We start from the raw sequence: 24,164 nt of genomic DNA on the forward strand, positions 1-24,164 counted from the left end.
GGACAAACACAGCCTGCCACCCCCAAGCTGGCTTGCTGCCTTCAGGTGCAGGAGAGAACATTGTCCCATCTCCAGCACTGAAGAAAGAGATTGAGCTTCCAGCTGAATCACGGGAGCTGCAGTTTGTTATGTATTGTGGCTCTTTGCAAATTAATTTTTTATTGATTTTCAGTACACATACATACACTCATAAATTACACATATATAGGTTACATATTTAACTTAGGCTCTATCGCCTCTGACTTCCCTCCATTTCTTTGGTAAGTATCAAATAAAGTTCTAATATCCCATACTCTATATATCTTATTATCAACTACCGTACACGCTGTAAGAGTTATTCCAACCCTACCAGTGTCTTCAAAGATTTACAATTGTTTCTTATATACATCAAATATTTACTCCAATTTTCTTGAAACTTCTGCTCGTCCTGATCTCTTAATTTTCCTGATAGTCTGGCCAGTTCTGCGTAGTCCATTATTTTAACCTGCCAGTCCATTATATTCGGTATTATGTCTGTTTTCCAATTCTGAGCTAACATATTTCTGGCTGCTGTCGTGGCATATAAAAAGAGGTTTTTATCTTTTTTTTCAATTTCCTTTCCAATCAATCCCAGTAGAAAAGCTTCAGGTCTTTTTGGGAAAGTATATTTAAAGATTTTTTTAAGTTCGTTATAGATTAGATCCCAAAAGCCCTTCACTTTACTACAGGTCCACCACATATGGTAGAGGTCACCCTCTACCTCTCCACACTTCCAACATTTCTTATTTTTTGTTCTATACATCCTTGCTAGCTTTACTGGCATTAGATGCCATCTGTAGATCATTTCCCACAAATTCTCTTTTAAAGCAGTACAAGCCGTAAATTTCATGTTTACATTCCACAGTTCTTGCCACGCATCAAAATCGATATTATGGCCGAAATCAATAGCCCATTTAACCATAGCTTCCTTTATCTCTTCGTCTTTCGTATACCAATCCAATAATAAATCGTATGTTTTTGATAATAATTTATTTTTACCTTCTAGAATATCAAGTATTGTGGCTCTTTGAGGGGGTAAACTACCCTTCCCAGAAGTCTTTGGGGGAAATCATGTGCTTTCACTGTACGTTGAGTACAGAGCCTGAGAAGATTTGGGTTTCCCCATCGTGGCTGAGGGTGGGGACAAAACCCATCACCCTCATGCCCTGGCTGACCACCATCAGTGACAGAGCACTGGGCTAAATGGAGCTTGGTCCAATCGGACAGGGCAGTTTCAAATTTCCCAGGAACTCGCCCTAAAGCCCTGCCAGAGTTATTTATTTACCTGTGAGTAATACCCATCAAATTCAAGAAGACATCCCTCTAGCTAGACACGCCGAGAACTGCGCTGTTACTTGTTGACAGGGTCAAGCGTCACATGGGGGCTGGAAGGAGAGACCAGCAGGAGGTGGCCGCTTCTCCCTGGGGGGTGTCTCAGTGGGACCGGCAGCCAGCGCATGAGCCACCACCCTGACCAGCTTGTGGAAGGCATGGTGGTAAGCAGGGGTGAATTCCTGTCCAAAGGGGGTGGGTGGTGGGTGATGAGGACTTTGACAGGAGCTGGAAGAGAAAAGAGGGGTGACTCCTTCTGCCAGGGGGCCCATGTGTGGGACACCCTCTCAACACCACAGATCCCACAACATATTCAACAGATTGAGGCTGAATCCTGACAAGAGAGAAGCACTGTTTTGAGTGGACAGGGGACAGGCAGGTGTGTGGGGGGGACTCCCTGGTCCTAAATGGGGCAACTGTGCCCCTGAAGGACCAGGTGCGCAGCCTGGGAGTCATTTTGGACTCACAGCTGTCCATGGAAGTGCAGGTGAATTCTGAGTCCAGGGCAGCTTTGTACCAGCTCCATCTGGTCCACAGGATGTAATAAATCCTGTAATAAATCTTCCCTCTGCAATCTGACCTGGCTTCCTGTGTCTTCTTCTCTGGGACAGAGGGAGGGGACAGGCCTGGGGGTGGGGGTGGGGGTGGGGGGGTTAGTTGGGGGGCGTGGAAAGGGGGGGGTCTTCTCTGTCACTCAAGAGGAATCATTAAGCCCCACTGGGGGGTTTTAGAGCGCTATGGCATTCCCCCCCCCCAAGCTGCAGTGCTTTTCAGAGCCAGAGACCCCTGCTGTGTCGCCAAATCTTTTATCCCCAAAATTCCTGGCAAGGTCCCCCCCCCGATGCTCCCAGGGCCCCACTGGTCTCATTGCTTGTCTCCCCACCCATTTCTTGGTGTTTGACCCTGGTCTGTTGCCCTCTCTGTTCTTCCTACTCTGGAGAAATTGGGGGTGAGAGACTCAGAGGGGGATGCGGACCCTTCCCCTGCTCTGGATTCCATCCCTCTGAATAAGGGGTGGGGGTACCAACAGGGGCCACCCAGAGAGACCCCCCAAGGGCCACTCTCCCCCCGCAATGCCCCTCCCTGCCTCTTTCCAGATGGGTGTCAGGGACGGAGCTGCCTCTTAATCGGCAGAGAGAGGGGGCAATTGCAATTCATTTCGATTTATCCATTTATTTCTTCATTAAATTTGTGGGTTCACAGGATGAAATTACGATATAAAAACACAAAACGCATAATCAAATAAAAACAAAGACAACCCAATAAACACCCCCGCCAACATATTTCACACCCATAATAACATCAAAGGAGTTTACCACCGTCATTGGAATGTCAAACAAAGCGATCCAAAATAAAACGCCAGGGGGGCAGCGAACCCGGCAAGTCGCCCTTTGGGGGTCCCAGGTGGAGGTCTATGGGGGGAAAGGGGCAGGTCTCCCCTAATCTTCCGAGGGTACAGAATGGGCATGATCTGTGGCCATCCGATAATGTCATTATGGGGGGGGGGGTGTTTGTGAGCCGGGATGGAAATCCCTGTCTCCCAGACGAAGAAGAGGCGTGGTTCTCCCCCAGTCCCAGGCTTGGAAGCAGCCGCTCCCCCTGTGGCTTTTGTCCTTCTGACTGCCAGCCAGGTGTCCTCGGGGGCAGAGCAAGCGCCTTCCTTGCGCCCTCAGGCCATTCGCTGGCCCAGAAACCTGCCTGGCTCCTTCAGCAAAGGAGTTCAACCCTCGCTGGGTCCAGGAATGAGAAGGGACTCGCTCCAGCATCATACAGGCTAAGCCACCCACCCCAAACTCAAAAGAATATTTCAGAATAAGATATTACATTCACAGCAGCAGAAGAAGACCTTTTCGTGGCCCTTGGGCACAGTGGCTACCAGGCTCCTTTTTAGCCAGCCCATGGCACACTGTCAAATGCCACATCAGGGGAAAACGGGACCCCATCTTCTGGGGTCGCACTCCTGCGTGAATCACGTGACCCACACAAGGTCCCTGGCCCCCCAATGAGATCGCATTCCAACATTGCGTGAGAGCAGGGGGCCCCAAATGACTGCCATGCTCGCGCAGGGAAATATGAGATGTCCCGTTTGGTCTGGCACAGTTGAGGGGATATGCTCTGAGCCACTGAGTGCCTGTGACTGGGGAGGGGAGAGCAAAGCACGGGAGGGGGGCTGGGGCTGGGGGGCTTCCGTTGGACATCTGGTTGGCCAGTGGGAGGAACGGGAGCCCAGCTCTCCTCATTTGTTTATTTCCTTCATTCATATATATTTATAAAAACATTTCATATTTATTTATAAAAACATTTCATATTCATTTATAAAAATATTTGTACACCACTGTGTCATACAAAAGTATATCCAGGAGATTTACATCAATAAAGACAAAATACCTGTTTAACCTTTGAAAAAGTGAACAACAGACATCAATTAACCATTTGGAAATGGATGAATTCTTAATTGCCTGCACAGTCCGGGAGGAATAGAAATGTTTTCAGCAGGCAACTAAAGCTTTGCATGGAAGGCGCCCCCTGAATCTCCAGTGGCAGGGAGTTCCACTGGCCTGAGGACACGAAAGGTTCAGTTTCTCTCTGTTGTCAAACGAGTCTCGCCAAGAACCAGCGATGCTCCTGCAGACTGAGTTATGCTCCTTTAATTCCAGTGCTCGCTTGGTGAAAGTGCATTTTTGCTGTGTCAGAATCGCTGCTGCTTGGGTGATCTGCAGCAGAGTCATTTTCACCTCCTCCTGAGCAACAGGTCTGCCTCTTGCAGCCGGAGCTATCAGGCGGAGCCAGGCCTGACTCAGCAGGAGGCTGGGCAGATCTGCAAAGTCATCCCTGCATATGGAGCTCATGCAGCAAGCCGGGGGGGGGGGGGGAGAGCCCATGGGTGGTGAAGAGAAGGGGCTGCAGGATCAGGACCCCGAAGCAGGGACCGTGCACCACAGCCTTCCAGAAAGGGATGCCTGAGCAGCTCCTGTTCCAGCCCTGTGAAGAAAGCAAGGGGAGCTCTGAGTGCAGAGAAGAGGCAGCTACTGGTACCACTGAGACACCCCCCAGGGAGAAGCGGCCGCCTCCTGCTGGTCTTTCCACCCACCGGGTGGGGTGGGGCCCACTCCTACCAGCCCCCATGTGACACTTGACCCTCTAATAAATCCTCCCTCTGCAATCTGACCTGGTTTCCTGTGTCTTTTTCTCTGGGACGGAGGGAGGGGACAGGCCTGGGGGTGGGGGTGGGGAAACATCTCAAGTTAGTTGGGGGGCTAGGAAAGGGGGGGGGTTCTCTGTCACTTAAGAGGAACCATTGAGCACCAGTGGGGGGGGGGGTTCACGGCTCTGTGGCACTTTGTCCCCCCCTGTCGCAGGAACCCCCCCCCCCAATCATTCAGTTTATACAAACTTCACTCACACTCACACACTACATACCCTACGCTTCTGTTATAAATTCATAGAAAATCAACCATACATCGGATTTGCACTGTTCCACTTTTATTTTACTCCATGAAGGAAGGACTACAAAATGGGGAAGGTTTGATACAGGGCAGCCATAATCCCTTCAGCATACCAGCACATACACAGGAACCCTGCCCAGTCGCTATGCCAACCCTGATGGTCCTAGACAGAAGACCATCAAGATCACAAAGAACTTGCATATGGGAGTGGATTCAGCACAGACTGGAACAAAGGACAATAATCAGCTCTTCCCTCTGGGGGCAGGAAACTGCAAAGTCCCCTCTGTCACCTGGAAAGTACTCATGGGGAGGGGGAAAGGAGGAACCAGCCAGGTGACAGGACACTCAGGTTACCACCACAACTCCTCCCTCAACCCCTCCTTTCTGTGATGTATGTATGATGTTTCTGGGGGTGGTCTTGATTTGCGGACACACGCGCTAAACCCTGTCTGTGGTGCCTACCCCTTTTCCCAAATGATAACACAAGAGACCAGAGTATGGGTTCAAATTGGCCACAACTTTATTGAACTTCAGAAGTGGGAAACTTGGCACAGGCCTTGGCAGGTAGCCCTCTCAGCCCGCCTGGCTGAGGATATGCAGGCAGATGAGGTCCAGTGAGAGGGGACTGCAAAGCGCAAATTTACACAGCATGCCCTTCCACTAACCTCGTCCAGGGAGTTTGACCTACATGCCGCCGCTCCAGGGCCAGGGACTCCCAGTTTCCCCTTTAACGGGCCCTGCACGCGCCGCCGCATGGGGAGGGAGCATGAATGCACCCCCCCAACTTGATGTTAGACTAAAGGCTACCTTGCCAAGGCCTAAAACCGCCAAAGTTGTGACGAAATTGCTACGGGGAAGGCGAAAACTGCCAATGCAGGGAAAATTCCTTCCCGGTTCTGAATACAGCAACCATCTTACGACCGCAGCAGCGCCCGCTGACCTGGAACGCAAAATATTAGCCTGTAAAGAAGAAATCATTAAATTGAAGATCGCTGACCTAAGCTGAAATTAAAAGGCAAGAAATATTAATTGAGGGAGGGTGGGTGGGTGGTCCCAGATGGAAGAACAGCAAAAGAGGCTTGAGCTCAGGGGTCAGCCTCTTTTCTTTTGGCCTTAGGCCCACCCCCGGCCAGCCATTGTCCTCCCTGGCCGAGGGCAGGTCAAAGGCCAGCTCAAGCAGGTGGGTGGCACCTGCCCAGGTGAGCCTTGCTTGGTGCCGCAAACCCCGCCCACCTGTGGGGAAGGGTGGGCGGATACTACATGGTGGCAATTTCAAAAGTCTTTATAAGGTCTTGCACACCATTTTTGCGGGTCCTTCCTCTCTCCTGCAAGTGAGGGGAGCACCCTGTTGCAACAGATCAATAAAGGCCAAGCCTACAGGCTGCTGTTTTGCTCCAAGTTATCCTGGTTGGTGTCTTTGTTTTTGTCCAAGGGAGCCCTCGGATTTTTCCATTAACACCCCCAAAGCTGCAGTGCTTTTGGGAGCCAGGGACCCCCACTGTTTCCCCAAATCCTTCATCCTCAAAGCTCCTGGCAGACTGACCCCCCCCCCATGCCCCAATTGCCCCCCCTGTCGCGTTGGTCATCTCCCCACCCAGTTCTGGTTTGTTGCCCTCACTGATTTTCCTGCTCTGGAGAAATTGGGGATGAGAGACTGAGAGGGAGATGTGGACCCTTCCCCTGCTCTGGATTCCATCCCTCTGAATAAGGGGTGGGGGTACCAACATGGACAAACCAGGGAGACCCCCAAGGGCCACTCTCTCCCCCTGCAATGCCCCTCCCTGCCTCTTTCCAGATGGGTGTCACGGACGGAGCTGCTTCTTAATTGGCAGGGAGAGGGTGGAATTCATTTTGTTTTATCCATTTATTTGTTTATTAAATTTGGGGGTTCACAGGATGAAATTACAATATAAAAACACAGAACACATGAACAAAACAAAAACAACCCAATAAACACCCCCGCCAACATATTTCACACCCATAAACTCACCTTCATTGAAACATCCAGGACTCCCTGGTCCTTAATAGGGTAACTGTACCCCTGAAGGACCAGGTGCACAGCCTGGGAGTCATTTTGGACTCACAGCTGTCCATGGAGGCACAGGTCATTTCTGTGTCCAGGGCAGCTGTCTCCCAGCTCCATCTGGTACACAGGATGAGACCCCACCCATCCCCAGCTTGTCTCGCCAGAGTGGTGCATGCTCTGGTTATCTCCCGCTTGGACTACTGCAATGTCCCCCATGTGGGGCTACCTTTGAAGGTGATACGGAAACTCCAACTAATCCAGAATGCGGCAGCAAGACTGGTGACTGGCAGTGGCTGCTAAGACCACTGAGCACAATTCAAAGTTTTGGTGTTCACCTTGAAAGCCCTAAAAGGCCTCAGCCCTGTATACCCAAAGGAGCGTCTCCACCCCCATTGTTTAGCCCAGACCCTGAGGTCCAGATCCCGGGGTCCATATTTTGAAAGAATGCTCTTGCTCAGGGATGGGGAACCTGAGGTCTTCCGGATGTGGTCTGACTCTGCTTCCCATTGGCAGGCAGTGGGCTCCCAATCCCTGCCCTTGTTGAACCTCCCTGTCTTCCTACCCCTGCCGCTTCCAACTCTCCCTCTGCTGTTCTCTCTCCACGCTGTCAAACCTGAATGTGAGCTCCCTGGGGCAGAGTCCTGTCCTACATTCCAAGGGCCCTCAATTGATAAATGGTGAAATAATAATAATCATCATCTGAAAGTGCAATTAATTATCTTCAATGGGCTCAATTATCCTCAAGAGACAAGCCATTGAAACTCTGGACCCCATAACCAGCAACTCAGCCTCACTAGCGCGGACTGCAGAGGGTGAACATGAAACCCCTAGAGGTGTTTTGTATAAATATATAATATACATTCCCTCCACAGACACTGCCAATCTCCCAGCGCCACCCACCCTTCACAATCCACCAAATTTAATTTTACGTACAACCAGCTCATTAAGAAATATGCAGAATCCATTTCTCTTCTTCTGCGTCTCAGAAGCCGTCAAGATGCTGCGCAATGTGGTCCCTCCTGTCCCTTTCGCTGCTCTTGTTTCCACCTTCAGGCTCCAAGGAGGTGGGCTGATGTAATCTCCACAAAATCCTGGTCTCCTCTCCTTCCTCCCCCCTGAACTCAGAAATCTTCCTGCTTAGCAGACAGTCGATCCAGTTGTCACCCCTTTTTCTTCTTTACTGCTTTTATTTCTCAGGAGGAAGTCCCAAGGGGGGGTGTCAAAATCCCTCAAAATTCCCTCAAGGTTGTTGCTCTCCATCTTCTTTCAGGCAAATCCATCGCAAAGAGGCAAATTTAAAGTCCGCTCTTCCCGAAATCTTTGCATTCCTTGCTTCAGGGGAAGGGAGATGACGCAGATCCGGAAAAAGCCCCATAACTTAAAAGATTCCCTCCCCTCCTTGCCCCGTTCAAGCAAAGCAGAAATCAGCCTCTTTCCACACAGATGCTTTTCTCCCGCAGCAGAAATCAGGATCCCTTTGAAGGGGGCGTGTGACTCTTCGCTTGCCAATTGTGTCCCCATTCAAAGCTGTTCCCCGCCCTCCCCACGGGAGTTGGCCAGGGCTGTTCGGGGACAGTCTGCAATCCTTTGCTGAAGGAGCCAGGCAGCTTTCTGGGCCAGCGAATGGCCGGAGGGCGCCAGGAAGGCGCTTGCTCTGCGCCCGAGGACACCTGGCTGGCAGTCAGAAGGACAAAAGCCACAGGGGGAGCGGCTGCTTCCAAGCCTGGGACGGGGGGAGAACCTCGCCTCTGTGCATCCCGGCTCACAAACCCCCCAAAATAAATTAACGGACGAGCGCGGGTCGTGCCCATTCTATACCCTCGGAAGATTAGGGGAGACCTGCCCCTTTCCCCCCATAGACCTCCGCCTGGGACCCCCAAAGGGCGACTTGCCCGGTTCGCTGCCCCCCTGGCGTTTTATTTTGCATCGCTTTGTTTGATGTTTCAATGAAGGTGGTGTTATAGGAAAAATCCGAGGGCTCCCTTGGACAAAACAAAGACACCAACCAGGATAACTTGGAGCAAAACAGCAGCCTGTAGGCTTGGCCTTTATTGAACTGATGCATCAGGGTGTTCCCCTCACTTGCAGGAGAGAGGAAAGACCCAGAAAAATAGTGTGCAAGGTCTTATAAAAACTTTTGAAATTCCCCTCCTCTAGGTCAAGCCCACCCCCAGAAACATCATGCATATATTACAGAAAGGAGGGGTTGAGGGAGGAGTTGGTGGTAACCTGAGTATCTTGTCACCTGGCTGGTTCCTCCTCTCCCCCCTCCCCATGAGTCACTTCCAGGAGACAAAGGGGAGTTTGCAGTTTCCTGCCCCCTGAGGGAAGATCTGATCATTGTCCTTTGTTTAATCCACTCCCATATGCAAGTTCTTTGTGGTCTTGATTGTCTTCTGTCTGGGATCATCTGGGCAGGGCTCCTGCAGATGTGCTGAGACAGTGAAGGGATTTTGGCTGACCAGGGTCAAACCCCCCCTCTGATAGTCCTTGTCACATGGAGTAAAAAATGGAACAGTGCAAATCCGATGTATGGTTGATTTTCTATGAATTTATAACAGAAATGTGGCGTATGTAGTGTGTGAGTGTGAGTGTGTGTGAAGTTTGTGCAAACAGAATGATTGGGGTGGGGGGGTTCCTGCTACAGTTCCCCCCTTCGGAGATAAGATTGCAAAGGTGGCTACTTTGCAATCCTTTTCTCCGCACAATTTAAGGTGGTAAATAATAACCTGGTATTCTCCATCCCAGATGTGTGTGTCCATGTGAACCTGAAAGGGACTTGGATATCATGCTACTTTAAGGATATTTGTATAGAAATATAATGGTGTAACAGTGCACATAGTTAGACATAGGATATAACGTAAATTAATATTTTGTTGCTCAGTTACTTGTGGTATTCTAGCACCTTGGAAGAAATATTTCCTCAATAGTGATCTATGCTTTACATTTAGGCAGGAAGGTCCACTAATGACTGAAAAGTGCAGTTTGCTTCCCCCCCCGCCATTTGTGTGTTCTCAGGTGTCAAGGTAGCTCTTCTGTGGTCTCACATCGGCATGGTGTCGCAGTAGTGGCAATCCCTGGTGAATCCACTTAGGGCTTTCATAATTATCATGTAGCCTGGCACCCACCACAGCTGGCACAGGTTTCGGACACGTCCTGAGAGAAATGCCTTTGCCTTGGCCAAAATCCATGGGATTTCTTATTATTATTACAGGCTCTGGTCTTGCATCCTGGGAAGTTGCTCACTTGCACTTTAAGGACCAAAAAGCTAATTGCAGCCTGGATACACTTGCCCAATTCAAACTGAGTCCAATTTGAATTTATGTGCCCATGGTTCTCAACGTTTCAAACCAATCTGTTAAAGGAAAACCGTTCTTAAAAGGGCACTTTGTCCAAATAAGTCAATTTAACTCTATAAGGGATCATTCCTGCTAAACCAAAGCATGTGCACCTTCATGTATCTTATAAACTTCTCCTTGGTAAAGCAAGTTTTAGCACATTTTAAAATGGACAGGGAAAGTTGGCAGAGTGCCAGGTGGGACAATGAAATGTGGTTATCTAAACATTGGACTACACAATAGTGTGAGCTATCAGAAAGTATAAAATGCATGAGAATTGGTGTGCAAGCAATAAGACATTAAACATAAAAATTACACACAAAAATACCCCCCTTTGTGGAAATCACACTGTCAGACACATTTCAACATTCTTACATAATAACACATAATACAAAAAAAACTAATTAAATATCAGTTGCATATCTTGACACAATTGTGATCTTTTACACATGTATCTTTTGAATCCTGGAGCACAGTCTTAAGGTTCAAAAGTGGGAAAATGTCCTTGCAATTCAAGTCCTCCCCCCTTTGTCAGTCCCACTCCCCATCAGTCTATATCATTTTAAAGAGATAGCTGTGGCCACTTTGAAAACTCTGGTGTTGCAGGTCTTGTGATGGCGAAGAACTGAGGGGTTGTTGCTGCTTTTCATCATTGCACATCTGTAGAAGTGATATCCTGTAAGGGGGCAGGGTTTTTTTGGGGAGACTTAAAGACACAGTTAGACAAGGAAGGGGCAAAAGGCAAAAAGGATGTCCTCCAGTTTCCATGGGAAGCTGCAAATAATAACAATCTTAGCACATTAAGCATTTTATTCATTTCAATATTATTATCACATTTCCACATAATTACTGTTATTATCTGCTAAGTTTGTTTGCTTTCCTTCACTTAGTTTTTGTTGTTGTTGTTCTTTTCATATTATAAAATAAAAACTACTCCACATGTATAGAAAGAGAACTGTAAAAAATACAAAGGTTAAAAAATACAAAGAAAGCAAAAAATTAGATTACCAGTCAGATGAAAACAAACTTGACACAAAGACATCAGATTTAGAAAAGAATTATTATTAAATATATTATCAAACCCACGCAGATTACTACTAGACTGAAAGAAATGGGGAAACCATGGGGAAAAAACTTTAAATTCACCATGTGCTATCTGATAAAAGAACTTCATGAAACTGACTTTCAACATGTGATGAACATGTCCCCAAAGTAGAACACACAGATACAAAATGACCTATGAGGAACCAAAAATAAATAAATGCTAAGACACGCAATTTGTTTTCTTTTTTTTGTTTTTTGTTTTTTTTTGTTTTTAACCTGAAGTCACCTGAAGTAACTTGTTTTGGCATTCTAACAACCCAATGAAAAACTGATTAATAAATGAAAAACAGATTATTTGTAACCTAAAAAAGTGTCAGAGATAGAGGAAAATCAACTAATATAGCAGGGATTCAGACTTGTTTTGCTGAACAGAAAGAAAGTGACTGTTTGGCTTTAAGGGAAGAAAGACAAAAGAAATACAAATGCAATTACTTTTATAGAGTATTTAAATCACTGTTTGCATCCCCTCATTATCATTTGTGCTGTGGGAGAAAAGAAGGGACAAACACTTTGTTAATGGGGTTCACATATCCTGTTAAAAGGGGAAATTATTTCATGTGAGAAGTCTGTCAGGAAATGCTGTTCCTAAAATGCATAGGCATATACACACACACACACAAAACTGTTATAAAATTTAAATCCCATTGGGGAGGCAAACTACTCAAGAGAGGAACTCACAGTGGGAGTGCTTTGATATTTACCTGTGAAAAGAAATCGTCATGTCAAGACCTGAAACCTGGCAACCTCTTGACCCTTGATGGTCCAGTACCCAACCCCTTTGTCTTAATTAGTCCCTGGAGCAAAAGACACATCAAGGATGATCTCCCCCAATGGTTCCAAGTTCTTTTCATAAGGAAATTTGGATAAGCTTCTCCCTGCAGGCAAGCTCTCAAAACCTCCTCTCTCCACCCTACAGTTCCCCCTTTCCTCTCTCTCTTTCTCTCCTTTTTTTTTTTTTTGACTGATCTAGCCTCTAATGTGCAGAGTTCATGTCTCAGCAAACCTTTTATACTATTGAAAATGTTGCATCCTTTGGCTAAATTACCATTTGAATAAGGGAAAGGAAGGGTAAGGAGTAGATTTTGAAAACAGGGTTTGATTTTAAACAAAAAAGAGAAACTCAGCAATTTAAGTATTCACCAAAGCTAGCAATTTCAGCCCAAGCAAACGAGACTGCTTCCTTTATGTACAGGAAAGGGCTAATATCCCTCTGGCTATTCGCAGAACAATGCCACGCCCTTATATATGGGGAAAATGGCCAGAGGATCAGAATTCATAGGATTTTTTCTTTATTTTTTTTTTTTAACATTCTCAGCCATTTCAGCCTTACCATTTGCAGACAAAAAAATATTATTATTATTATTAATATTATTATTTACTGCCCTTTATCTACAGGAATGGTCAAGGCTAATTCTACTTGATTATTCATTTGTATGTGCTTAAACTTTGAGTAGACTTTTAAATCTGATTTTTAAATAGTAGACAAAATGATAAACACTGTAATCACTCAAATGCTTGATATTACCAGTTGGGCTTCACCTCTCACCTTTTAAAACTAAAGAGCAAAGCTAGGCTGAATTTCAGTTCCATTACCACACCAGAATTTAAGAATTACCCTCCAATGCTTGCAGACACATAGCCTTCCACACAGCCACAAATTGGGAGAGTTGAAAGGGGACCCTGGGGTCATCTAGTCCAACCCTCCAAAATATAGGGTTCACAGCAAGATTTCGCAGCAAGATTTGTACTACCAAAGAGGCATACACATTTAAGTACAGATTTACAGCTGGGAAAGGAAACATCTATGCTCATATCATGTACTAAGGAAGAGGAAAATAAAAGTACATAACTTTACACAGAACCCTTTTTGCAGATCTTAAGATAGTTTGAGTGAGTTTGAAATGATATTTAAGGAAGAAGTGAACAGTTTTCGTAAGATAGGGAGAGGATCTCTTATAAAGCACAGTTAAAGCAGCCCTAGATTTGATTTTTTACAGGGAATACACAAGTGTTGTCCCCTCCCCTCTTTGCAGTTTCCTTTAAAGGAAACTTACTCGGGAGTAAATTTACCTGGCACAGAAGTAAGAAGGGAGAAAACAACTGAAAGAGGCAGAGTGAAACAAGGGGGAGGGGGGCATTTTCTAACAAAAGAGGCCATGAAGTCTTATAGAGACTGATATCAGGAGCCTTACAATAACTCTTCTGTCAAACCAAATCAAAGTTAAAACTGGACTCAAATATTTTTTTCTTAGAATGAACACCATACTTTTATAGGCATATGCTTAATGAAATACATACACTGCATTTTAGCTTGAGAGCAGTTGTGCTCAACTAGGCTTTTGCAGCAGAAACATTAGGTTAACTTCTCCTTCCAAAATAGACTGGAGCAAACTCAAAAATTACAACAAAACATCATTTACCATTAGACTTAAAATCACCCTCCTCACTTAAAACTAGAAGAAAGAGGTGGGGTAATCCCCCTTTCAGAACACAAGTAGCACGTATACAGGATTTCACCACTTGGGAGGGAAACTCTCTTTTAGAGCCTCTCTCAAACAACAAACATTTGCACACTCCATTCTCCATTTTGTTTTGTTTTATAAGGCGCAACATGGCTTCCTTAGATTTAAGATTTTTTGAAGCAAGCTTGCAATTTAAAACTATGTGCATTTAAGAACATGGGCTGTTATTATATCTACTGCCTTCTGTGCACCATTAAGTTTACAGTTTCATGTTCCAGCTCTAGGCTACAGTTTAACAACACAAACTTGACCATTTTTCCCCCTTTATTTTATTTCTATTTTTTCTCTAATTGGAGATGACAAGCTGGAGGGGCATATTAGAGTCCTCTCTTGGGCAAAAGGCTTCATGGAAGCTTTGTTGCCAGGAGGAGTCCAGCTAGGGTGTTTAGTGAGCTCCCATTCTCTCATATGTTAAAGATAGAGGGGTAGAGACACACACGAGGGAAAAGGGGTGACGGGAAGAAAGGGGAATAGAGAATATCCTCAGTATTCAGAATATCCTAGACTATCCCAGCTTTCACTTATCTTTTCCTCGGGACACCTGGCCCGAAAACCTTTACCTCGGGACACCTGGCCCGAAAACCTTTACCTCGGGACACCTGGCCCGAAAACCTTTACCTCGGGACACCTGGCCCGAAAACCTTTACCTCGGGACACCTGGCCCGAAAACCTTTACCTCGGGACACCTGGCCCGAAAACCTTTACCTCGGGACACCTGGCCCGAAAACCTTTACCTCAAGCTAAGTTTTCCTTTTGAGTTGCTTCACGAGACTAACCCTAGTGTGGGGGCCCCAAATTGTGAACCTCCCGCTTTCCTCTTCCACAACAGCCTCCTGCCTAGCCTTTGGACTAAGTTCGGATTCCTTTTGAACGCCTGCGCAGTGCAGTGCCAGATCAGGACCCGAGAAAACAAAGTTTTGAAAGGAAACAAATGACCTTGCGTTCTCACGTACCCGGGTCATCCCTAACAAAGGTCGCCAGGCAGGAGGGGCAGCTTCATTTGCATAAACAGGGAAAGCAGAGAGAGGTTTGTAGGGACGCCCCTGGACGACTCCGAAAAAGGACGTCAGAGAAACAATAAGCACCACGTTCTCCTGGCCACACTCCGAGAGGAAAACGGGGGAGAAAAAGGAGAGAGAGATTTGTAGGGGACGCCTCTGGCCGACTCCGAAAAAGGACGTCAGAAAAACAATAAACACCACGTTTTCCTGGCCACACTCCGAGAGGAAAACGGAGAGAGAGAGAAAAGGAGATTCAGGATTTGTAGGTGTAACGTTGGAAATAAAGGAGAAAAGTCCGGCTGTTGTGGAGACGTTACTTTCCACCCCCCTCCCAATGTATTTACTTCAAAACCATACTCACGTCCGTTGATGTCCCTCGCGGATCCCGGGATCCTTTTCCTTAGCCGGCTTGACCTTGCCTTTGCTTCCCCTGGTTGGGCTTTTGGTGACGGTTGATTACCGCCCGCAAAGAGGAGGCAGGGAGAGGAAGAAGGATCCCTGGGCTAAGGTTGCCCAGTGGCGCCCGATCCCCTCTATCTCCCCTCTCACCTTTACAGGAGGACCAAGTGTCCCTGAGAATGGTCGCCAACTGTTATAGGAAAAATCCGAGGGCTCCCTTGGACAAAACAAAGACACCAACCAGGATAACTTGGAGCAAAACAGCAGCCTGTAGGCTTGGCCTTTATTGAACTGATGCATCAGGGTGTTCCCCTCACTTGCAGGAGAGAGGAAAGACCCAGAAAAATAGTGTGCAAGGTCTTATAAAAACTTTTGAAATTCCCCTCCTCTAGGTCAAGCCCACCCCCAGAAACATCATGCATATATTACAGAAAGGAGGGGTTGAGGGAGGAGTTGGTGGTAACCTGAGTATCTTGTCACCTGGCTGGTTCCTCCTCTCCCCCCTCCCCATGAGTCACTTCCAGGAGACAAAGGGGAGTTTGCAGTTTCCTGCCCCCTGAGGGAAGATCTGATCATTGTCCTTTGTTTAATCCACTCCCATATGCAAGTTCTTTGTGGTCTTGATTGTCTTCTGTCTGGGATCATCTGGGCAGGGCTCCTGCAGATGTGCTGAGACAGTGAAGGGATTTTGGCTGACCAGGGTCAAACCCCCCCTCTGATAGTCCTTGTCACATGGAGTAAAAAATGGAACAGTGCAAATCCGATGTATGGTTGATTTTCTATGAATTTATAACAGAAATGTGGCGTATGTAGTGTGTGAGTGTGAGTGTGTGTGAAGTTTGTGCAAACAGAATGATTGGGGTGGGGGGGTTCCTGCTACAGTGGTAAACTCCTTTGATGTTATTATGGGTGTGAAATATGTTGGCGGGGGTGTTTATTGGGTTGTCTTTGTTTTTATTTGATTATGCGTTTTGTGTTTTTATATCGTAATTTCATCCTGTGAACCCACAAATTTAATGAACAAATAAATGGATAAAAGGAAATGTATTCCCCCCTCTCTCTGCCGATTAACAGGCAGCGCCGTCCCCGACACCCATCTGGAAAGAGGCAGGGAGGGACATTGCGGGGGGGGGGTGGCCCTTGGGGGTCTCTCTGGGTGGCCCCTGTTGGTACCCCCACCCTTTATTCTGGGGGATGGAATCCAGAGCAGGGGAAGGGTCCGCATCCCCCTCTGAGTCTCTCGCCCCCAATTTCTCCACAGTAGGAAGAACAGAGAGGGCAACTGGCCAGAACTGGGTGGGGAGATGACTGGGGGGGTGGGCAATTGGGGCATGGGGGGTCAGTCTGGCAGGAGCTTTGAGGATGAAGGATTTGGGGAAACAGCGGGGGTCCCTGGCTCCGAAAAGCACTCCAGTTTCAGGGAGGGGGGCAAAGTGCCACAGAGTCCTGAACCCCCCCCCCCAGTGGTGCTCTATGGTTCCTCTTGAGTGACAAAGAAGCCCCCCCTTTCCCAGCCCCCCAACTAACAGGAGATGTTTCTACCCCCCACGCCCAGGCCTGTCCCCTCCCTCTGTCCCAGAGAAGGAGACACAGGAAACCAGGTCAGATGCAGAGGGAGGATTTATTAGAGGGTCAAGCGTCACATGGGGTTTGGAAGGGTAGACCAGCAGGAGGCGGCCGCTTCTCCCTGGGGGTGTCTCAGTGGGACCGGCAGGCCAGCGCATGAGCCCCCACCCCGACCAGCTTGTGGAAGGCATGGTGGTAAGCAGGGGTGAATTTCTGTCCAAAGGTGGGGAGGTAGCTGGAAGATAATGAGGATGTTGCCCAGGAGCTGGAAGAGAAAAGAGAGGGTGACTTCTTCTGCCAGGGGGCCCATGTGTGGGACACCCTCTCCCCACAACAGATCCCACAGCAGAATCAACAGATTGAGGCTGAATCCTGACAAGGCAGAAGCACTGTTTAGGGTGGACTGGGAGCAGGCAGGTGTGGGGGACTCCCTGGTTCTGAATGGGGTGACTGTGCCCCTGAAGGACCAGGTGTGCAGCCTGGGAGTCATTTTGGACTCACAGCTGTCCATGGAGGCAAAGGCCATTTCTGTTTCCAGGGCAGCTGTCTCCCAGCATCATCTGGTACGCAGGATGAGACCCTACCTGCCCGCAGACTGTCTCACCAGAGTGGTGCATGCTCTAGTTATCTCCCGCTTGGACTAACTGCAATGCCCCCCATGTGGGGCTACCTTTGAAGGTGACGCGGAAACTGCAACTAATCCAGAATGCGGCAGCTAGACTGGTGACTGGCAGTGGCTGTTAAGATCGCTGAGCACAATTCAAAGTTGTGGTGTTGACTTGAAAGCCCTAAAAGGCCTCAGCCCTGTATATCCAAAGGAGGGTCTCCACCCCCATTGTTCAGCCCAGACTCTGAGGTCCAGCTCCCTTTTGGCGGTTCCCTCACTGTGAGAGGTGAGGTTACAGGGAACCAGGCAGAGGGCCTTCTTGGTTGTGGCGCCCGCCCTGTGGAATGCCCTCCCACCAGATGCCATGGAAATAAACAACTAACTGAAATCTGAAGGCAACCCTGTAACAGGAAATGTCTAATGTCTTACCATGTTTTATGTCCTGTAAGCCACCAAGAGTGATACACACACACGACACCCCCAGTCCCCCCCCCGCCAGGCAGCCCCTTGGGGCGGGGGAGCAGCCTCACCCTGAAGTTGACGGGGTCCACGTGGAGCTTGTCGCAGAGCAGCTCACGCAGCTCGGAAAAAGCCTCCTTGACCTTGTGCAAAGAGGGCTGGAGAGGTTCCTAATGAGAGGGCAGGGCTGGAGAGGTTCCCGAAGGCAGCGAAGAGCCTCTGGCACCAGGGGTAGACCACCAGCAGGCTGCAGAGAAGGAACAAAGGAAGGAAGGAAGGAAAAGGGGAGTGGCATGGATGGTTATTATCCAGGTGGAAAGAGGAGCACCTGCTCAACCTGCTTAGAGAGGCAACCACCCCTGGACTTACTCGCCAAGGGCTTCCGCACGAATGACGGGCACCTCCATTGTTATCCCGATAGTGGTGATGATCTGCATCTCGGTCATGATGGCTGGCTGTGGGCTGGGAGCTTCTCTCGGCTGCTGGAGAAAACCTTCTAAGTTGAACTAGAGCTCCTTCCAGGGCTGGAGCCTTTTATACCCTGCGCCAAAGTTCCTCCTCCTGGATTTAAAGAGGCCGTCCTGGTTTCTGATTTGATCAAAGAATGCTGTGATTTTCCTTTAGACATGCCTATTTTCCTCTGAGAAATCCTGGAGGGTATGGAGTAATGCCACGCCTGTGCCAAGGAGACAAGCAAGTATAAAGGCTTTAGAAGACATCTGAAGGCAGCCCCAAAGGAGCGTCTCCACCCCCATCGCTCGGCCCAGACACTGAGGTCCTCCTCCTCCGGTGATTCAGTTACAGTGTACCAGGCAGAGGGCCTTCTTGGCAGTGGCTCCCTCCCTGTGGAAAGACATCAGATGTCAACCTGGGTGGCCTGAAAGATGGACTAGGCAGATTCATGGAGGAGAAGCTCTAATGGCTCCTAGTCTGGCTGGCTCTGCTCTCCCTCCACCATCAGAGACAGTGATGCTTCTGAATCTCACTTGCAGGAAACGGCATCAAGGGAAAGGCTCTGGGGTTCCAATCCTGCTTGCCCATTGGGGTCCATAGTTGGCCATTGGGAGAAGAGGATCCTGGACTCGATGGGTCTCCTTTGGCCTGACCCAGAAGGCTCTGACTTTTCTCATTCCCAGTCTTAAGGAATCTTGGGAAATGGAGTTCTGTGAGGGAGCACTAGGAATTTCCAAGAGAACTTTCAGCAGACATTCTAGACCGTCAAGTCCCCAGAATTCTGCAATTGTTTGTTAAATTTTCTCAAGCCTATAAAACTTGTTTGTGTGTATTAGCCCAGACTGATTCAGGTGACCTTTCGAGGGGTGCAGAATCATCTTTCTCCTGAGAAACGCCTGCCTCTGACCTCAACTTTTCTGGTTGTAGGACTTTGGGTCACTTTAGAAGTCTTCAATTCTTTCGTCATTCCTGCCCCCTTTTGTACACCTGTTCTGCTTCAAAGCCCATATTTGGAATGAAGCTCTTGCTCAGGGATGGGGAACCTAAGGTCCTCTGGATGTGGTCTGACTCTGCTTCCCATTGGCAGGCAGTGGGCTTCCAATCCCTGCCCTTGTTGAACCTCCCTGTCTTCCTACCCCTGCCGCTTCCAACTCTCCCTCTGCTGTTCTCTCCCCACGCTGTCAAACCTGAATGTGAGCTCCCTGGGGCAGAGTCCTGTCCTACATTCCAATGGCCCTCAATTGATAAATGGTGAAATATTAATCATCATCTGTAAGTGCACTTAATTATCCTCAATTGGCTCAATTATCCTCAAGCGATTTCAACTCTGTTTGCCATGCTTTCTTGGGCCCTGGTACAGATCACGGCATGTGGCCAGGATTGCCCAGGGCCACCCCTGTCATTGGGAGTGAGGTGGCTGCTTCAGGGGCAGATGCTGGGATGGAGGACACAGTGGTGAGGCATCGTAGGACAAACACAGCCTGCCACTCCCAAGCTGGCTTGCTGCCTTCAGGTGCAGGAGAGAACATTGTCCCATCTCCAGCACTGAAGAAAGAGATTGAGCTTCCAGCTGAATCACGGGAGCTGCAGTTTGTTAAGTATTGTGGCTCTTTGAGGGGGTAAACTACACTTCCCAGCAGTCTTTGGGGGAAATCATGTGCTTTCACTGTACGTTGAGTACAGAGCCTGAGAAGATTTGGGTTTCCCCATCGTGGCTGAGGGTGGGGACAAAACCCATCACCCTCATGCCCTGGCTGACCACCATCAGTGACAGAGCACTGGGCTAAATGGAGCTTGGTCCATTCAGACAGGGCAGTTTCAGATTTCCCAGGAACTCGCCCTAAAGCCCTGCCAGAGGTATCTATTTCTCTTTGAGGGGAATTACCTGTGAGTAAGACCCATCAAATTCAAGAAGACAGCCCTCTAGCTAGACACGCCGAGAACTGCACTGTTACTTGTTGCCCTTAAATCCCATTTATATTGGCCATGATTAACTTGATCTTGATGAGTTCTAAGCTCAACAAACTTAGTTTGGATTCCACTGTATGTTCTTATCTGTCAAATGGGAATAATAGGGACTTCCTTTGAAGGACTGTGCTAGATTATTCATTGCTAACCATCAGGCAGCATTTCTGGGCTTCTCAGAGGTGCCTAATACATTTCCCCCTTATGCTCCTGATGAGCTTTGCAAGTTGCAGCGCCATTAAGAAACACCATGCTCGTCCGCCATGACAAGTGCTGCTAGAGAAAGCAGCGATGGAAGGGGGTGTCCTTTGCGGAGTCTGAAGGATTCATGCCCCCCCCCCAGACCGTGGCCGAATTCATTCCCAGCAACCCAAAGGACAGGCTGTCCCCCAGACGGCACCAAGCAGACAACTGAGCAGATCTCCCACTGAAGATTCACCCTTGCTACCAACCTTGGGGCGTGTAGTCGTGTAAAAGTGCCAGCGGTCTCTTAACAGAAATCTAAGCTCAAGAAACCAACAGCACCCGAGGTTATTTAGTGCAAGGAGCAGGAGTGATTTGCAGGTGATTTACGTTTCTGGTGTTGATGCAATCGTAATTCCTTGGCAAAAGCAAATCAAAACATTAGTGGAGTAACTGGTGCATTGCAAGGCAGAAAAGACCCTCAACGCTGATATGAAAAGCACTTGAGTCGGGTTTCTATGTCCTCTTCCTGCCTGGTTATTTGACTGACCAGTTCCCAGATGCAGGGCTGGGGAAAGTTCTGAACAAAACCAAACCAGAAACACTTTCCTGTGGGAAAACAATTCCAAAGGTCTTGTGCATGATCAGGGCCTGAAAGCTGCCCGTCAATCAGCTGCCTTGCTCTCTTGGCAGAGGGAATTGCTAGCCTGATGGACGGCCCTCTTATCATCAGAGAAATGCTGGAGGGTATGTGATCCTGGCTGCTGAAGATGGCTGGAAGGTCGTTTGTTCCGTCAGCTGGATGAGCTGATCTGCAGAGCCAAGAGGGGCTCTCTGGGCCGTCTATAACTGAGGATCTGGGCTTGAGTTCCCCAACTGAAGTGGAAGGTAAGCCAGAGGAGTTGCTCTTTTGCTCAGCCTGTTAGATACGTCAGCAGTCCGTCTTCTAGCATTTAGGAAAAGATGCTGCGATTACTGAGACCCAGCATAGGTTTCCCGAAAATAAGTCCGCCAGACCAATCTGATTTCTTTCTTTCTTTTTTCTCTTTTTGGACGGAGTTACAAACTTGGTGGATCAGGGGAATGCTGTGGACATAGTGTATCTTGAATTCAGTAAGGCTTTTGACAAAATCCCCCATGATATTCTAGCGAGGAAGCTGTTAAATGGAGGTTGAACAAGGTAACTATTTGGTGGATTTGTAGCTGGTTGACTGGCCAAACCCAAAGAGGACTCCTTAATGGTTCCTCATCAACCTGGGGAGAAGTGATAAGTGATGTGCGCAGTGCGCTGTCCTGGGTCTGTTGTTGTTTGACGTCTTTATAAAGGACTTGGATGAAGGAATTGAGGGCATGCTCATCCAATTTGCAGATGACACCAAACTGGGAATTGTAGCTAATGCTGCAGAAGACACAATCAGGATTCAAAATGAACTTAACAGTCAACCAAAAACTCTTTGGGATTAGAGGATTAGAGGAATAGAGGAATTGCTTTTTTATATCGGTCCTGGAGGTTTTGCTCAATATGATCAGAAAAGACCAATTGGTTAAAGGTATACAACTCAGAGCTAAAAGGTATAAATTGAAAGCTTTTGCTGATTATCTGGTTTTGACATTACAGGAGCCAGAATCCAGTACCAAAAGAGTATTGCAATTAATTCAAGAATTTGGTCAAGTTGCGGGATTTAAGCTGAGTAAGTTGAAAACTAAGGTATTAGAGAAAAATTTAACAGAAATTGAGAAAGAGAGGTTTCAGAAGGAGACAGGATTAATATTGGTCAAGAAAGTGAAATATCTAGGGGTTCATATGACTGCTAAAAATGTGAATTTATTTAAAGACAATTATGAAAAATGTTGGATGGAAGTGAAAAAGGATTTAGAAATATGGTCAAAATTGAAGTTATCAATGCTGGGCTGAATTGCTGCGATAAAGATGAATGTATTGCCTAGGATGTTGTTTTTGTTTCAAACATTGCAAATTTTGGACAAGTAGGACTGTTTCAAGAAATGGCAGAGAGATATCTCAATATTTGTCTGGCAGGGCAAGAAACCTCGAATAAAAATTTAAGATTCTAACTGATGCTAAAGAAAGAGGTGGATTTGCCCTGCCAGACCTTAAACTTTATTATGAATCAGCCACATTTTGTTGGCTGAAAGATTGGCTGCTTCTTGAAAACACGGACATTTTGGATTTAGAAGGTTTTAATAATGTTTTTGGATGGCATGCATACTTGTGGTACGACAAGGTCAATGCACATAAAGCCTTTAAAAACCATATTGTCAGGAAAGCATTGTTTAATGTCTGGATGAGATATAAGGATTTGCTGGAAAGTAAAACACCAAGGTGGCTGTCACCAATGGAGGCCAATTAATATGAAAAAAATTAATATGGAGACAAACTGGCCAAAATATTGGGAAATTTTGGAACAAGATAGAGATAGATTAAAGCTGCAGAGCTTTGACAATTTAAAAACTAAAGTACGAGACTGGCTTCATTACTATCAAATAAGGGAGGTTTATAATTTAAATAAGAAAATTGGTTTTCAGGTGGAAAAATTGGAAACAGAATTGTTAGATCCTAAAATCAAGAATTTATCAAGAATGTATAACTTGCTGTTGAAATGGAATACACAAGATGAAACGGTTAAATCTGTTATGATTAAATGGGCACAAGATTTTGGACATAACATTATGATGGCTGACTGGGAAAAGTTATGGACCACAGGTATTAAGTTTACGGCTTGTAACGCCTTAAGAGAATATATAATGAAAATGATTTACAGGTGGTACAAGACACCAGTCAAGCTGGCAAAAATTTATCATCTGCCCGATAATAAATGTTGGAAATGTAAAGAGACTGAGGGCACATTCTTTCACCTTTGGTGAACATGCCCAAGGATTAAGGCCTTCTGGGAGATGATTTATAGTGAAATGAAAAAGGTATTTAAATATACCTTCCAGAAGAAACCAGAGACCTTCCTCCTGGGCATGGTCGGCTAATTGGTGCAAAGGGAGGATAGAACTTTTTTTATGTACGCCACAACAGCAGCAAGAATACTCATCGGAAAGTACTGGAAGACACAAGAATTACCCACCCGAGAAGAATGGCAGACGAAAGTGATGGACTATATGGAATTGGCTGAGATGACTGGCAGAATCCGGGACCAAGGAGAAGAGCCGGTGGAAGAAGATTGGAAAAAATTTAAAGTATAACTTCAAAAATATTGTAAAATTAAGGACTGTTAGAAAGATGTTGGAAAAAGAAAATTAGGTAGTTTTGGTAGATATGATATAAAGGATTAAGTAAAAATGAGTCGATGAAATTGATGAAAGAGAGGATGTTAAACTATAATATTCTAAATTAAATTACTTAAATGAAAATAAGGTCGGAAGGATTTGCTGAAAAAAGGATTTGAACTAGAATACAAAATTGGGAGGTGTGAGGAGGTCAAGGAAGCAAGTAAAGGAAGAAAGTTATGTAAAGGTTTAATCTGTTCTTTTTCTATTTTAAGTGAATGTATTTTTATACCTTTTTCTTTTTTTCTTTCTGTTATTGTTGTATTCTTTTTTGTATTTTGTATTTTTTTTTCTTTTTGTAACTTTAAACTTTGAATAAATATTATTTTAAAAAAAATTATTGGAGATTGAATGATGATTTATTAGATGATCAAGAAATATATGTAAAAGCACAAAAGACTTTAAAAGACTACTTTAAGCATAATTGGAATGGAGAAATAAAAATCAATGT

The 24,164-nt window shown here is 46.7% G+C and overlaps 1 protein-coding gene and 2 long non-coding RNA genes across 4 annotated transcripts in view; all 3 read right to left on the reverse strand.

Annotated features, from left to right (window-relative positions):
- Positions 1-24,164, reverse strand: part of LOC114589664 (uncharacterized) — a 999,511-nt gene that overhangs the window by 345,726 nt on the left and 629,621 nt on the right. The window lies entirely within an intron of this gene.
- LOC144327618 (uncharacterized) overlaps positions 8,838-24,164 on the reverse strand; it is a 42,775-nt gene continuing 27,448 nt past the window's right edge. For both annotated transcript variants that reach the window (XR_013392739.1, XR_013392740.1), the window contains one exon: positions 8,838-9,590. This is a non-coding gene — a long non-coding RNA (uncharacterized LOC144327618). The remainder of the gene's footprint in view (positions 9,591-24,164) is intronic.
- On the reverse strand, positions 14,040-14,646 carry LOC144327624 (uncharacterized). Its single transcript, XR_013392746.1, has 2 exons — positions 14,492-14,646; positions 14,040-14,317 (listed from the first exon to the last, which is right to left on the reverse strand). It is a non-coding gene; the product is annotated as an uncharacterized LOC144327624 (long non-coding RNA).

The sequence above is a fragment of the Podarcis muralis genome, chromosome 4 (genome assembly GCF_964188315.1).
Source record: "Podarcis muralis chromosome 4, rPodMur119.hap1.1, whole genome shotgun sequence".
Taxonomy (NCBI): Eukaryota; Metazoa; Chordata; class Lepidosauria; order Squamata; family Lacertidae; genus Podarcis; species Podarcis muralis.